Source organism: Podarcis bocagei (genome assembly GCF_964188305.1).
Source record: "Podarcis bocagei genome assembly, chromosome: 1".
Lineage (NCBI taxonomy): Eukaryota > Metazoa > Chordata > Lepidosauria > Squamata > Lacertidae > Podarcis > Podarcis bocagei.
The window spans coordinates 93377053-93392847 of NC_138125.1; the positions used below are offsets into that span (position 1 = coordinate 93377053).

Genomic DNA, 15795 nt, shown 5'->3' on the forward strand with positions numbered 1-15795 from the left:
TAGAGATGCAGAGATTTCTGTATACAATATACATTGGATCTAGCTTCCTATACAATGTGGCCAGCTTGGGATGGGCAGTGTTTGAAAAACCATCCCCAAACAAACCATCTTCCTTCTGGGCAATCATTGAAGGTATTGAGAGTCCTGCTTTGTATTGAAGGTGGCAACAGCCAGGAAGATAAGTGGACCACACACAATTGTGTGACCAAGCTAACCACACATTTAATATGACAGAGCAGGAGGAATCTGTCATTTTTTTCAAGCAGCCTATGTTCCTCTGCTTCTTCAAAGCAAGGCGTTGTGGATGAGTTGACCCTGGAGAGGAGCTGCACTGCTGCCACTTTCCAGTGGCAAATGCTCTTTGATGTTTCAGAGCTTAATAGTAGTAAGTGTGAAATTTCACCATCCCTCCCTCCTGCCAGTAGCACTCCTGGAGTCCTAAGCAATGGCCACCCGGTGGTGGAGCTTCATGCTCCGGCACTGGGGGGTGGAGAGCAGGCTGGGGCAGGGCTGGCGCACACCCCGCATTCCTCTTCCTCTGCCAGTGTGGCCACCAAGCCAAGGTGGCAGCTGATTGATTGATAGCCACTGCCATAATAGTAGCCAGCATGTGAAATGGTCATGGGGAACATCTGTGGGCATTTCTATAGGTAGGCACAAACCCACCTGGAATAACAGCTCTCAATGTTGCATTAAGTCTTCACTTCATTTGAGCTTTTCCAATCCTCCTCCTCCTGTACATTTGAAAGACCCTTAGGGTGTATGCACCACCCTTGGCTGTTCTGGCTGAGCATTGCAGAAGTTCATTAGGCAAATGCAGTTGCTTAATTCCAGTATCCCATCTCCTTGCTTCCTCCTCCTTTTGTCTTCTGATCCTGTGTTCACTTCTTCTGCTTCCAAGTGGGGATCAGTATTCCTCATTCTTGAGTTATTACTCAAACAATTATAGCTGAGTTGCTACAGAGTAAACATTTTTGTTGGCTCGGTCCTTAACACAATGAAATGTTTCACAACCACCTCTTATTTTATATTTTAATTACCTCCGGTTGCTATCAAGTTTCAGTTCCTTCCTTAATAATGAGACATCTAAGTGCAGTTACCACAAACTCCTGTGGTAGAATGCTAGAAGCCATAACTCTGTTTGCTTTGTTAATCAGCCTCTTCTAAAATAAAAAAGGGTATTCTTATGTGAATTTGCCACACCTACAGAGATAACAATACTATTGTTCTTCATCCCTGTTTTTCATGGAAATGACCATTTTTCTTTTCTTGCAGTAACCAAATTTGTCACTCCCTTGGTTTTGGCTGATTATCAGAACTTCAGCAGAACAAGTTTCTTCTTGGAAGGACTTCCCATTGGAATCAGTGCTTCTGGGTAAATATCTAAGCTATCACCTCTGGAAAAGATTCTGTTGCTAATTAAATAAAATTCCGTAACTTTAAATCTCTAAATGCATACCTCCCCTTTTTTTGAGGATGTTGGCACAGGAAGGAAGGGCTCAGATTTTCTGAAGTTTGAACTTGTGGGCAGAAAGCTAAGAGCATTAGGTAGGGAGGGGAAAACCCTTCTTCAACCTTTCCCTTTTCATTACTTTGGAAATATGGAATGTAAAGCAACCTCTTACTTGGATATTGTTACAGCAACGGACCAGAGCAAAAATGACTTTGGAATCAGATGAGCTCAAATGGTGAAGGGAGTGTAGATGGTTCAGATTTTGCCATAACATGCATTGCAATGAGCACTTGATTGCTGTAGAGCAAGAGTGGGGAATCTTTTCCAGACCATGAGTCACATACCTCTAAGGACAACCCTCCAGGGGCCAGAAGTGGGCAGGATAAGGGGCAAAATGCTGGCATAGGTAAAAGCAACACATGTGGCTCTTACCTTTGTGCAGGAGGATACATTCCAGGCACACAAAATCCAGAGCTTCTATATACGCATGCACTTCTCTCTTGCTCTGCACAGGCAAGTGAAATACATCATCACAGCTCTAGGATGAGACAAAAAGACTCCTGGAAGTCACAGAACAGAACTGGCAAGGGGCTGGTCCTAGGGGAGACTGAAATGCAAACTAACCACTACCTTTGGAGGAAGCAAACTGGAAGGAAAAGTCCTCTCTATGTTTCATCACCCAACCAGGCATGTCTATACAGACTGCCTATCAGAGTGCCTTTCATTTTCAGCCACACCAGTTAATTAAGTAAGAAAAGTTTAACCGCAATTAAAGCTTTAGTTATTTAATCTACTAATTAAATCAATTAACCATGCAATTGAAGGATATATGATAAGGACTGGGGTACTGGCTGATGACTAATATGTTCTCTATAAATGCTATATGGGGCTGTCTTGCGATGATGACTTGATGAGCAGAGAATGACACTCTGCACATGCTCTAGAGACCTTGGACAGTTAATCTTCTCATAAGAATCCAGATGGATGATTGAAAGCCTGGCTGTGCAGACAAAACTCCCAAGACCAGGGCTGAAGATTCTAGTATGCCAGAAGGACCTTCCCCAGGTCTGCCTCTATAGGATGTCCTGGAAGGATATTTAGGGTGGGTTCCTGGCCTCACCTCCACCAGAGCAGCCTCCAGCTAAGTCAAAGGCTAAGTCACACCTCCCAAACCCTTGAGAGTGTTGAAGTCAGAAGGCCCAAGCCCTGGAAGCTAGTCGATGACAGAGCGAACACCTGAGAACCCAATGTCACAAAGCAACTTTAGAGTAAAGGCTTCCTTGAGAGTAATGGTACAGGGATCTTAGCACAGACTTCAGTACCTTCAGCTGGTATTGGATATGATCTGGGAGGCCAGGCTAATGAGCCTTCAGCTGGAATCTGTCGTTTGCTGAAGCAATGTGTGCCATTCAGATCCCTACATGACTCCTTTGCTTCCTTGCTCACTTGTTATTGGATCTTCTCAGTTGCTTCTGGACCTCTGCTTATTAATGCTGGATTTTGCTTTGACTTGGATCTCTCTCATGCCTGATCCTGGCTTGACATTAACCTTGCTTTCCAGACTTCTCTTGCTACTTTGTGTGGCCCAAGTCTGCAGTTTAAACAGAGGTTGGATGGCCTGTGATTCTTGCATTGTAGGAAGTTGGACTAGATGACTCTTGAGGTCAATTCCACCTCTACGATTCCATGATTCATCTTTGGGAGCAATGTTGCATTGCAGTACATTGCTCCCAAGGCACTGTGGGAAGAGTGGTTGGTAAGACATGGTGTGAGGCTATTTCCGTAGCATTCTACTGGCTGCCCCTTCTGGTAGCAACCTCCTGAAAATATTGGAGAAATGTCTCCCCCAGCTTCAGAAAGCAGCCGAAAATTAGTTTCTGTTTTCATGGTAGGAATAATGCTTTGGGGAAACTATGATATCTATATACTGCTTAATGCCAAAATAGGTTTCTAAGAGAGTTGCAAAATATAAAAACTAGCAATGCAAAGATTAAAATATAAACAACCATAATTAAAATGGCCAATAAAAGAATCCCGATAAGCTAAATAAATCTGTAATTAAAATAGACAATGAAACAATCCCATTTAAGCAACAAAGTAATTGAAGCAAGAGACTCAGAAAGAGAGATCAAAAGAAAGCCTGTATAGATGAGATTTCAACCCAGCTGCACCCACTTGCATCCATGCGTTCTGCAATATAGAATGGCATATGTTCTTTCATTAGAGTAAGAGAGACTAGAAAAGAAACATAATTGTCCTAAAATAGCTTATCAACAGCACAAAATAGCTCAAGAATAAGGACTACTGATCCCCAGTTGGGAGCAGCTGCCATGTGTGAAATGGCAAGCTGTGAATACACTCTTGTGTCCTGGTGTTCATATGTGTGCATTTACATGCATGTGCTTAGAGACAGGATGTGGACCTGTTCTCCACTCTCACATTTAGCTCCTAGAAATTTTACGGGAGGTGCAGAAAGCCTGAAGAATTAGCAACTCAAAATGCTAACAATGAACACCCAATAGGCAAGAACAGACAGAAAACGGAGTAAATGATATACCAAAGAGAGGGACTAGGAAATGGAGACTCTGGTAAATTGGGAGAGTGGGAGATGATTGTATATGCATGTTCTGGGAGTGTGCTTCACTTTCCACCTCTGACACACCTTGCTGTTGTCATCCAGTCATCTCTTTGAGCAAAGATCCTGGCAGTCATGTTGAATTGTAGAGCAGCTTTTTGATGTGGCTAAATATAGTCTCCAAAGTAGACTGAGCCCACCCAAATGCATCCAAGTTGAAATTTTGCCAGAGGCTACTAGGGGCTTCTCTACTTAGTGAGTTTGGGAGGACCCTTTAGTATCTGTCATGAGGTAATGAAGGAATAAGTGGAAAGTGGCCCTTCAATGTGCTCCAGCACTTGGTCTCAGACATGGAACCAAAGTTCCTAAAAGGGGAAACAGATGACATTTGTTTAATTTTTTGCTTCTACATTATTTGGAGCATGACAGCTCCCCTGCAAATGGCTCACACTAAGGTACACTTAAAATAAGTAGTTTGGGTTGAATCTTGCATTAAAAAGCACATAAATCTAGGGTAAAATCCACATGTGATTATATGACTAATGCATCTCTTTCCTCAGACAAATAAATATTCCATAACTGAGCTCAACGAGGTCCCCCCCTCCAAGATTACACATTTATATTTAACCACTTGTGATTTTCTTACCTTACAGGTGCACTTTTGATGAGGCTTTTAAAGTGTGATCTAAAGGCGCATAATTTGGTAACTGGTTATGTAATAGTTCTTCAGGGAATATTCAGAAAGAATATTTTCTGGATCCAGTTAGGATCTTATAGGACAAAGCTTTAGTCCTCTTCACAGGCTGGATAAGAATGCTGCATCATTTTTAAATGTCCAGGACTGAGCCAGTTCAATTCACTTCTCACTTGAACAAAAGAAGCCAAACTGGTACACTCTGAGTTTGCTGTGATACTAAAGAGAGAGAGAAACTCACCACCTTCTGTTTGTCTTCTGATACACTTCTTCAAAAAACACAGATCCTGAACCATATATAAATATATATAAATCCAGCCATTAAATCCTCGACTATTTGCAGATTCAGGAGTCACTCCAAAGGAGCAGGATTACAGAAGTTGCATGTAGTTTTCTTTATAGCTGTGTTGGTTTAATGGCAGTTTTATTAGGGTTTACTTCCCTCCTCCTTGAGATTATAATTAAGCTTTATATAGGAAGCTGAGAAAGATCCTTCCCATAAGTGGCTTGCTGCGCGGGGCAGGGCCACTACATTATCTTGCTGATGGGTAGGTTGTACTTGCTTACCGGGAGGGAGAGGAGGAAGGTCAAGGTGGTGGGGAGGTTGGCAGGGTGCAAACACCCCACCAGGAGTGCCAGATAGGCTCTGCCAGTGCTTTTGCACCACACAGTCCTCCTTAGCACCTTGTCCCTCACAGTAAACAAGAGCAACCCACCTGCCAGGCAGCTAGCATAGCAGCTCCATGCCACCTGGAGAACCACTTCTGATCACTCTGGAGTACTTTGTACCTCAGTGGTAGAGCAAGTGGCCACTGGTTCAATCTCTGTCATCTCCATGTAAAGCTGAGGGGAGACCCCAGCCTAAAATCCCGGAGAGCCTCTGATAGTCAATGTGAACAGTACAAAGCTAGATGGACCATTAATCTCATTTGGTCTGTGACTGGTGAAGTTTTATCCTGAAAACAGGGAGGGACAAATCTGTCACATTTTGATTTCTTGCAGTTTCTCCCTTTCTCCGCTCCCCACATTTCTGCCTCACTTTATGAATGTTGTTGCTGTTAAACGAGGATGTAAAAATAGTTAAGAGATTTTGTGTCACATAAGGTTTCCTTGAGATGGAGTTGTCTTGGCATGCAGACTTTTCCAAAGTCACAAATTGTTGGGCTCCTGTTGCTAAAAATAAGGTCCTGAATTATTTATTAAACATTACATTTAGGATTTGCAGCTAAAACACACAAGAGTGTAAAAGTTCAAAGGCGGCACGTTCCTTCCCATTGAAAGGAGAAATACTTTAAAAAGTTGGATGATTCATTTTTGATCACCCTGTCTTGTAGTCTTTGAAGGGCTGATTTGCCGTTTGAAAATGAAATGTGATTTTTGAGAAAGAAGAAGAAAAAAGTGTGTGTGTGTTTTAATGTTCCAAAGGAGGCAGCAGCAATGGTTACAGCTGTTTAGCAGGAACATCTTTTCTTTGCAAAGGAAGGCATTTCATACCTTTGACCATGTTGCCTCCAAGGAAGATGGGCTCAGGACTTAGTGCTGGGTCAGAGCCTGGTCAAGTTGTAACGCTTCATGGTTCTTGACACAGCTCTGATATAAGAAGCTCTGGAAATGCCAGAGAAGAGACAAGTGAGCTCTATTATTTATATCTCAAAGCAAAAAAGGATGTCTGGGTTTTTTCCCCCTTGTACTGCTTCAACTGGTAAGAGAGAGCATTGGATTTACAGAGCAGCTTAATTTAATCATTTGCAGGAAATATATATTTATATAAAATGTGTATCTCTCTCCGCACCCCACCCTACCCTATCACAACAGCATCATTCTAAATAGGCTTGGTCAGTGCTTTTTTCCTAAAACAATGTTTAGGGGTACTCTCATTTTCCTACTCATATTGAAATACTGCCCCTCAATGAGGTCAAACTTAGACTCACAAAATGTTTAGGCGTACCCCTGCGTATCACACCCCCTGCCCAGAAAATAAGCACTGGGCTTGGTGGTGGGAAAAAGGCAGGCTCAGATTGGGGTGAATCTCCAGGGCAAGAGAGTTCAAGGGTAGAGAGCATGTATCTTCCAACCATTGATGCAGTAATGGAAATAGCTCACTTGGTGGGGCAGAGCTGCAATGCTAGCCTCCCAACAGGCACGTCACTGATGCTTACTGGGAGGAGAGGAGGAGACAAAGGTGTGGTGAGGTTGTGGCTGTGCAGGCATACTGGTGGAACCAATGCCTATCAGATGAGTTGCTTTTGTAGAGAAAGATTTTAGGAAGCAACCCTCTCTGACATGTTACTTAAAACTAGACTTCCAGCTCAGGTGTTATTGGGACAAATTCACATTTAAAGAGTCAGATGTACCATCTTGGAGATGGTGCTTGGCTGATTAGCTGAGGTAAGATAGTTAACAATAGAGAACATGTTTTAGACCTCAGATTTAATCTCTGCCATTACCAGTCAAAGCAGTGTTCTTCAACCCAGGGTCTCCAGATGCTGATAGATTACAGTTCCCATGATCCATGATCATTGGCTGAGATGGCTGTGGATGATGGGACTTCTTATCCAACAACATTTGAAGAACCTATGTAGAAAAGCACTGAATTAAGGCATCTTGGGTAGCAGGTCTGGGGAAAGTTCTCTTATTGATATCTTGGCACTGAGTTGCTACCAGTCAGAGTGGACAGTACTGGATATGTGGACCTGACTTGGTTACTGCAGCTTCATTTTCTTATAACAGAGATAACAAGTGCATTGCTCAGCACTTGTAATCTCACCTAACATTTGTTTGTTTCCCTCTGTTCTTTTCACAGTTCTGCCCTTCTTCTCATCAAGGTCATTTCCAAGTTTATACTTGGAAATACTGCTCCTGCAACTCATAAAGGGTTAATCTATGCCTAACGTACGAGTCAGGCACAAGTAAGTCACTCCACTTTGTATTCTCAGTGAACCCTTGTCCAACTTGTTAAGTGTTGGAAAATTGACTTCTGGCCAGTCAGAGGAGAAGCACAACCCTATGATGTCTGCTCAGAAGATTGTCCTATTCAGTTCAATGGGGTTTATTCTCAGGTAAATGGGTATAGGCTTGCAGGCTTAGATGTTTTGAAGTTTCCCTGCCACCTGCTCACATGATCTGAAGGGACATTCCTCCTCCATTCCCATCCTCTTGTCATCAAGTCTGTCTTCTTTTATGAAGTTTATTTGACTTCATCTATCCGGCCAGGTATTGTGTTCCTGACCACCACTCTGCCAAAAACACAACTTTGTTAATATTACATAGTAGGCAGAAGTAGAGATGTAAGGCTGCAATCCTAACCCCATTTATCTGGGAGTAAGCTCACTTAATGCAATGGAACTGACATGGTTAGGATTGCAGCCTAAATGGTTAGGTTTTGAAGCACAGTCAAGTGACCGATGCCTCTTGAGTACATGAGGATTGCCTTGCTGGATCCAAACAAAGGTCCATCACTAGGCCAAACAATGGCAAGATAGTTGTTTCTGGGAAGCATCACAAGCAGGGCGCAAAGGTGGTGGTGACAGACTTTGCCCCAGCATCTGTTAACCCAAAATATGTTGTATATGAACATGGAGGTTTAATTTGCAGCACATTGTTACAGCCATAACTTGGGTGACTGGTGAGAAATTTCCACAATTAAATCTGGTTAACATTCAGGAGACAATTACGATATGGAAGGGCGTCATAGTTCATTGGTAGACCACTTGCTTTGAATGCATAAGATCTCAAGCTCAGTTCCAGTTAAAGGGGGGGGGGGGTGAAGCAAGCAAGCATTGCAGGACACATCCAGGAATAGTGTTCTGGCAACTAACTCATCCTTCCTGTATTACTGTACTTCCTGATGTCCCAGAAGCAACAGAAAAACCATTGTTCATATGTTCACCATGATCATTCTTATACTGAAAAAGCCATAGATAAGAAATGGAAGAAGGTGGACAACCAAGCATCTGGAATGAGCTCCATCCTTTGAAAGGACAGTTGCTGGCCACCCAAGGGACAGATTCACCCATGAGAGTTCAGTGATTGGCCAGTCATCTATGGTGCAGAGTTGTTGTTACGAATATGAATGGGGCAAGAACATTTTAAATACTCAAATAGTGTCTGGAAGCAATGACAAAAGAGGAAATTAGAAATCCTCTGTTTTGGTGTAATCGTGCCTTTTAAGTTTCAAAAATGTTATTGTCAACAGAGCGAATGTGTTCATTAGTTTAGTCGCAGTTGTTCAGCACTTTCCAAAATGAAAGGCGCTGCTGCAAATGCTAGGGCATTATGTTGTCTGACAACCCAATGCTTTAAGACTACTGTGTTTTGCATATGAGCTAAGGAAGAGGTGAAGGGAAGGTTAGTTTGAAATGGCATCATGCCTTGGTTAGGTGCAGTCAAATCAGTTGTCAGATTAATTGCATTACGGTGTGAATGCAAACAAACTTTGCAGAGAGATTGAGGGAAGGTTAAACCATTAGCTGTGGAAAACCTCAGGATCAATGTTTATCAGAGTCAGGTGAATTGTACTGTGTGCTTACCAGAAGTTGACATCTTATCCCCAGATATAATTCACTTTTGTCCTCGAGTATGTAATTATGTCACATGCTGAAGCCTGGTGAACAATGAAATGTGGATGACTGAATAGGCAAACAGGAATATCAAAGACTTAAGAGACAGCACGTTGGCAGCATATACTTTTTCAAATGTCGTCTTGTTTTCTCTTCTTCAGTAAAACAGAATTAGTGCCAGGTGATAATAGGTTTTCCAACTTTCTGCCTTCAGAAAAGCCATGGCATATTGACCAGTATTGCCAAGGAAAACCTGTCCATCCAACACAGAACTCCAGCACATTGCCAAGAATTGAGGGGGTTGTTTTCAAGGGTGCAACCTGAATTTATGCAGGTCCAGGGAGGCCTGTGGACTTTACCATGCTCCCCAAGTGAGCAAAGAGCATAACCTGACTCAGAACAGGTATAGGACTTCCTGATGTTATTGGACTCCAAATCATATCAACCCCAGCTAGCATGGTCAAAGGTGATGGGAATTGTAGCCTGGCAACAGCTGGGGGGCTGCATGTTCCCTATGCCTGACTTAAAAACATACCCAGTGCTCTCTTGTGACCTGCACCCTATAGGATGAAATCCATAATGATAGCATAGTGGTCCTTCAGGGACTCTTGTTTGCCACTACTAATCTATTCACTGAGGAAATTTTGAGAAGCAAACAAGGACCACTTGGGTTCTCTGGAACACAATTGGAAAACCACTGACCTAGGTAGCTATCAAGCTATCTCTCAGCTACCACTGCCAAGAAGAAAATGAAAAGACTCCCTGCATCTACTGGCTGCTACCAATGGAAAGCAAGTAAGATGGAAAGCAGGAAACAGGTCCAGTCATTCCATACAGATAGGGCATTGTCACATTAGTCCAGAGATCAGAAGTTATATTTATGTGCAAGAGCATTTTCATTCATTTTAATGCAGAGAACATCAACATGCACAAACAGGAGCACACACTGAGTTGGCCCCTCCAATGAAGAACCTCACTAATGAGGTTGAGGCCATGGGTTCAATGTTCTTCTCAAAGCTGTGCTCCAGACTGTTCTTCATAGATTTAGGTGCATGTGGAAGTGAGTACAGGCCAGCAACTTGAATGGCTTTGAAAAAGGATTAAACAAATTCATGGAGTATGTGGCAGCATGACTATTAGTTGCTGGAAAACCAAATGCGGAGAATGCTGTTGAATTCTGGGTCTGCTTGCAAACTTCCTACGGGTACCTAGTTGACCACTGTGAGAATATGATGCTGATGCTGGGCTGATGCTTAGACCCTGATCCACCAGGGCTCTTCTTAGGTTCCCACTGTCGACATGCCCAGGAATTCTGAAGGCAGCTAACACAAAGTGAATTTCAACAACAGGGTTATATATACAACAGAATTAAAGCACAACTTTTTAAGATGTCTACTTATGGCAACAATAGGTCCAGCTTTCTTTCTTTTTTTACCCACACACCAAGGCCTTTTGCCAGCTAGTCTCCTGTCTTTTGCCTGTTCTAAGAGCCTTGCAGACAAATGCAGCCTGTCTAAGACCAAGGATTCCACCCCATGCCCCTTCTCAGGAGCCGCCCTCCTTCAGCATTTGCCATCTGCCGTGCCAGTAGGACCTGGTGAATCAGCAGAGCACAAAAGAACGTTGCTGTGGCACCTGCTGAATATTCATGATATATGAATATTCATTAAATTAGCATCTGTATGACCAGGCCTCCAGATTCACAACTGGCATTGCAGGAAAAGGGCCTATTGTATTTTAATTAAATGCCAGCTTGATTTCTAAACAGCTATACTTACCAGGATTTAATCAACTGAGAAGGATAGCAACACATTTCCAAACCCTGGGGATGCAACCCCTCCTCTCCCCCTTTGCACGTTTAATACGAGTGGGAGTTATGTGTTTGCAAGGAAAGGAAAAAAGACCTCTCTGAGCAACCAAAATAGCATCAGATTATCTTTATAATAGATTCACACTGTGTGGGATCCATCAACATTTTCCCTGAGGCACAATCAGACAAGAATAGTAAAGTGGTTAATATATCTTCAGGGAAAGGAGGGACATTTTCATATGGAGTGGCGCAGAGCTTAAGCATCGCCATAATGTACAGATCAAGAAGCAGAGGAAAAGAAAGCAATACAAGGAGCAGGAGAGAGAAATTTGGCTAGCTTTCTTTACATCTCTCAATAGAGTCAGGTGTTTAAGGGGAGAAAGAATAAACATTGGCCATTGCCTAGTACCAGGGCTAAACTGAAAGAAGGAAATCTAAGAGGTAAACATTCACACTCAAATCTGTGACCATCTTATTTAATGAAACAAATGAGTAGCTGTACCAGTCCCCCTTTATTGGGATAGGGAAAAGGCAACTTTATATGAAAGTGAAATGTAACAGTATTATGAAATTCACCAAATAACAGCATTATTAATTCATTGACACAATTCAGTGTTTATGGTTTACAGTTTCACAAATAAGATCCCCAATCCAGGGAACTAAGTATTTACACTTTGATTCTATGATTCTATGATTCTATGATTCTATGACAGTAACATAGGGAGAGAGGAGAAAGACAGGCAAAGGTAATCAGAGATGAAAGTGAGCAAACCCAGTTTCAAAGTTGTAGACATACTTATTTTCATATGGAGATGAAATTCCATCTTTCTCCAGAGGAGTTCAGGATGGCATCCAGGTGGTCGTCTGTTAACCTACCGCCTAAATTCATAACCGCAAAGCTTCAGCAAGGTTTCTGTAGCATGTGCCTTGAGATCATGATTTGCCCGTTTCTTAAAAACACTTCTGGATAGTAATCTATTGTTCTGTTAATATGCATTTTAAAAAACAAAACAAAAAATACCATAAGATTCCTCTCATTCTACAGAGCAGAAAGGAACCATGTCTATTCTCTGTTATTTGATAAATGTGTGGCATCCATATATACTTTGGTTGCATCCAATTTATTGAATTTAAAACCCATCTACTGAAAAGAAAGATGCATCTATAAACATTCCGTGGTCTTGTTTCTGAGAAGCATCACCCCACAGCTAGGACACATTACCACATGTGGTATCTGATATGGCAATGGGATAATGTTGAAGGTTCCACATTTCTCACTGCTTTTTCTTTGTTTGGGAGAAAGCAGCAAACTGCTTTCCAGGAACTGTGCGGTCCTTTGTAGTAGATTTCACAATTTGTTTGGGTGGCCATGGACGGATCTATCTCTTTTCCTATGCAGTGTGGTTCAGATGAGATATGGGTAACTTGCCCTAATTCCTCCCTTTTACGTAGAATCCTAATACCCTAATATTGACTGAGCCAGAGAGAGAAAATGATGCATTCACACACACACATGCACGTGCAAATCGGGTTGTTTTCAGCTGTTCCAGAGAACTGACACCAGCAGCACAATGAAACAGAAATGAGCTGGAAGAGCATTGTGGGTATTGACATGCTAATGAGCACGCTAAGTCCTTTCTGAAGGGAAACTGCACACTGGGTCGCTTAAAGCCATAGACCCACCGAAACAGTTTGCAGCCCCTTAATTGAGTCAAAACCTCATGCGCACACATCAGTGTCAGATTTGCAAGAACTTAGTCTGTGATCATATAGATACAGGTACCCTAAAAGAAATAATTTATTATTATTAATAATAATACTTTTAGACTGTTTTGGGGGAAGATGCCCATCTTCCCCCAAAGTGACTTACAGTTAAAAAGAAAAAAAGCAGAAGATGAAAAGAACAATAATGCAAAATTTTAAAACTTAAATATCTACCATGCAACAACACCCCACATTGAACAAGCAACTCTTTAACAGAGCTGGAAAGAACATAATCCAATCATACCATAACCAAGTTAATAAATGCCCTGCTTTGAAGGGCAATTGAGAAAAGAAAAATAGGCGTTCAAGGCCTGTGATGTAGAAATTTGATGCAGTTCCAACTGAAGGGAAATGACTATGGCATAATCATTCTAAACATGAATATTGCTGTGCCAGTGTGGTGTAGTGGTTAAGAGCGGTAGTCACGTAATCTGGGGAACTGGGTTCGCGTCTCCGCTCCTCCACCTGCAGCTGCTGGGTGACCTTGGGCCAGTCACACTTCTGTGAAGTCTCTCAGCCCCACTCACCTCACAGAGTGTTTGTTGTGGGGGAGGAAGGGAAAGGAGATTGTTAGCCGCTTTGAGACTCCTGAAGGGGAGTGAAAGGCGGGATATCAAATCCAAACTCTTCTTCTTCTTCTTCTGCCATACTTAACAGTATAAACCAAGACACATTTGGTCTTTCCACCAAGAATTCCCTTCCTCTCTCGCCCCATTTGACAAGCTCTCTTTCAGCAATCCAGATGTTGGGTGGAATTCCAGAAACAAAAGTGCTGCTCCAACTTCCAGAGCTCTTTGCCCAGTGAGGAGTTCCCTCTCTTTCTAAGGCTGTCCTCTGCTTGGTCAGATGTCACAATTGTTGTCTTTCTTCTCTCTCTCTCCTTCCCTCCATGCTCTCAAAACATACATGGTCTCTACCCCACTCACAGAAACACATTTACATACATACCCATCTTGCCCATGCACAACTGTAATAAGAGAACAGGAAGTCCACTAGCACTTCTAGAGATAAGGGGGGTAATTCTTGCACTGATGGAGCACATTAAAGGTAAAGGTAAAGGTACCCCTGCCCGAACGGGCCAGTCTTGACAGACTCTGGGGTTTGTGCGCCCATCTCACATCTATAGGCCGGGGGCCAGCGCTGTCCGGAGACACTTCCGGGTCACGTGGCCAGCGTGACAAAGCTGCATCTGGCGAGCCAGCGCAGCACACGGAACGCCGTTTACCTTCCCGCTGGTAAGCGGTACCTATTTATCTACTTGCACCCAGGGGTGCTTTCGAACTGCTAGGTTGGCAGGCGCTGGGACCGAGCAGCGGGAGCGCACCCCGCCGCGGGGATTCGAACTGCCGACCTTTCGATCGGCAAGCCCTAGGCGCTGAGGCTTTAACCCACAGCGCCACCCGCGTCCCACATTAGCTAAATGCAAACCAATGGGACTTCAGAATGGGAACCAAATTTCTTACAAAGCATTACCTAAAAGACTGTTCTTTAGTAGATTAAAGGTTGAAGAGTGGAGAAGCAAGCCAGTGTGTAATAAAATGAATTACTTTTATATTTGCAAATAATATTAATTGGCCACTTGTTGCTTAGGTGGAACTACTTTTTTTGTAAGCTGAAATTCTCTGGGTTTGTTGTCATCATCAAAGTATTCAACTTCACTGAGCCTCCATACACACCCTTTCTCCTTGACTGATTGCTCTTTCTATTCCCTAGCATTTTCTAAGTGCTGCAGAGTCCCTGCCTGCAGGCTCCGAATCCAACACGCACAGTGCAAAGGGGAAAAGAAACGGGGAAAGAAGATGCAAACAATCATGGAAGCGCCTCCTCCTCCTCTGGCTAATTGATGGAGACAGGTTGGTGTCGTCCTTGCCATGATGCTCTCCATGGGAGGCAAATGGTTGTATCCAGCACTCAGTTAAAGTCACTTAGCGGTGTCGACCACAGCAAACTATGCAAGTTCTTAAAGAAATGGGAGTGCCTAATCACCTCATCTGTCCCCTGAGAAATCTCTATGTGGGACAAGAAGCTACAGTTAGAACTGGATATGGAATAACAGACTGGTTCAAAATTGGGAAAGGAGTACAACAAGGCTGTATATTGTCTCCCTGCTTATTTAACATATGCAGAATTCATCATGCGAAAGGCTGGGCTGGATGAATCCCAAGCTGGAATTAAGATCGCCGGAAGAAATATGAACAACCTCAGATATGCAGATGACACAACCTTGATGGCAGAAAGTGAGGAGGAATTAAAGAACCTTTTAATGAGGGTGAAAGAGGAGAGCGCAAAATATGGTCTGAAGCTCAACATCAAAAAAACTTAGATCATGGCCACTGGTCCCATCACCTCCTGGCAAATAGAAAGGGAAGAAATGGAGGCAGTGAGAGATTTTACTTTCTTGGGCTCCATGATCACTGCAGATGGTGACAGCAGTCACAAAATTAAAAGACGCCTGCTTCTTGGAAGAAAAGCAATGACAAACCTAGACAGTATCTTAAAAAGCAGAGACATCACCTTGCCGACAAAGGTCCGTACAGTAAAAGCTATGGTTTCCCCCAGTAGTGATGTATGGAAATGAGAGTTGGATCATAAAGAAGTCTGATCGCTGAAGAATTGATGCTTTTGAGTTATGGTGCTGGAGGAGACTCTTGAGAGTCCCATGGACTGCAAGAAGATCAAACCTATCCATTCTGAAGGAAATCAGCCCCGAGTGCATACTGGGAGGACAGATCCTGAAGCTGAGGCTCTAATACTTTGGCCACCTAATGAGAAGAGAAGACTCCCTGGAAAAGTGGAAAAGACCCTGATGTTGGGAAAGATGGAGGGCACAAGGAGAAGGGGATGACAGAGGATGAGATGGTTGGACAGTGTTCTCGAAGCTACCAACATGAGTTTGACCAAGCTGCAGGAGGCAGTGGAAGACAGGAGTGCCTGGCGTGC

At 43.0% G+C, this 15795-nt stretch overlaps 1 long non-coding RNA gene across 1 annotated transcript; it reads left to right on the forward strand.

Moving 5' to 3' along the window:
• Positions 1–1303: 1303 nt before the first annotated feature.
• LOC308593919 lies at positions 1304–15450 on the forward strand. The gene is made up of 3 exons (XR_014011081.1): positions 1304–1375; positions 7526–7631; positions 14569–15450. It is a non-coding gene; the product is annotated as an uncharacterized lncRNA (long non-coding RNA).
• The last annotated feature ends 345 nt before the right edge of the window (positions 15451–15795 follow it).